This window comes from Camellia sinensis, chromosome 5, assembly GCF_055761805.1.
Source record: "Camellia sinensis isolate YWXY chromosome 5, ASM5576180v1, whole genome shotgun sequence".
In the NCBI taxonomy this organism is placed as follows: domain Eukaryota; kingdom Viridiplantae; phylum Streptophyta; class Magnoliopsida; order Ericales; family Theaceae; genus Camellia; species Camellia sinensis.
The window spans coordinates 120,597,057-120,598,222 of record NC_138965.1 but is presented as its reverse complement, the minus strand read 5'-3'; the positions used below and the strand labels follow the sequence as shown (position 1 = coordinate 120,598,222).

The 1,166-nt window shown below is 27.2% G+C and overlaps 2 non-coding genes across 2 annotated transcripts; both read left to right on the top strand.

Moving 5' to 3' along the window:
- Window positions 1-580: 580 nt before the first annotated feature.
- Window positions 581-651, top strand: TRNAG-GCC (transfer RNA glycine (anticodon GCC)). The gene has a single exon. It is a non-coding gene; the product is annotated as a tRNA-Gly (tRNA).
- A 7-nt stretch (window positions 652-658) lies between these two features.
- Window positions 659-750, top strand: LOC114280594 (small nucleolar RNA snoR114). The gene has a single exon (XR_003635622.2). It is a non-coding gene; the product is annotated as a small nucleolar RNA snoR114 (small nucleolar RNA).
- The last annotated feature ends 416 nt before the right edge of the window (window positions 751-1,166 follow it).

Sequence of the window (1,166 nt, the reverse complement as noted above, 5' to 3'; positions counted from 1 at the left end):
AATTTAGAAAACTAAAATCAAACATACTGATTGATTTTTTTTTCCTTCTTATATTTTAGTTAAAAAAGTTATTTCTCAAACGGGCTTTTTATAGTTTTGACAATTTGTGGTATAACTTGCATATATGGTATATACACCTAAAAAAAAAAAAATAAAAAAAAATTACTAATACATTTTTTGAAATTTGTTTAAAATACGAATTGTTCTTTGTGGTTCTAGAAATTATATCAAACCTTCAAAAGTTTCTAATTTCATAATAAATGGTGCATTTTATCAATAAATCATCAAATTAATCAACAATTTTTAATGATGTCAGAAATATATTTTAATTAATAATTTAGGTAAGTTTATTATTGTATAGGAAAACAGTTAGAAAATTTATTTTATAACTAATTCTGTTCAATAAAAAATCATTATAAAGTGGATATTTATAATTTTCAAACCACAGGGATAATCTATATTTTAAGTATATGTCAGAGGTGTATTTATAACTTACCCAAAAAAAAAGTATATATTGAAGAATGAGACAAAATATGTACATATATATAAATAACAAAAAAGAGCAAAGAAAACGAAAGAAGCACCAGTGGTCTAGTGGTAGAATAGTACCCTGCCACGGTACAGACCCGGGTTCGATTCCCGGCTGGTGCATCTAAAAGAGCAGTGAGGATGACTGCGCCTCTTGTTGGCGGTAGGGTCTGCCACACTTGACCGTTTCCTTCGGATGACCAATTAGGCGCTTCTGAGCTCTTTCTTTTTTATTTTTTCCTCTTCCTCTCTCTAAAATATTTGCAAATTTGATATAAATCAAGGACAGAATAATCCATACGGAAAGGACCTAAATTATTTTAATGAGAGTGAACAAAATATTTTGTTCCATGAATTTAGACTAGTTTTCTAAAGAAAATTTGTTCATTATACTAAATTGATAAAATATTAAAAAAAAGGGGGTAAAATTGATGTAAATAAAACTACAATGACTAAATTGATATAAGAGGGAAGCATTAATAAGTAGAATTTGCCGCTTGTTCAGTTGTATGTTGGTTTTTAACTTATGGTTTTTATTAGGCCTTATTTGGGAAGTTGGGTACTTTTGTTAATTATTTGACTTTTTAATTATTTTAGTCGGACTAAAATAGTTGTGTTTCAAAGTTTATTTTTTTTTT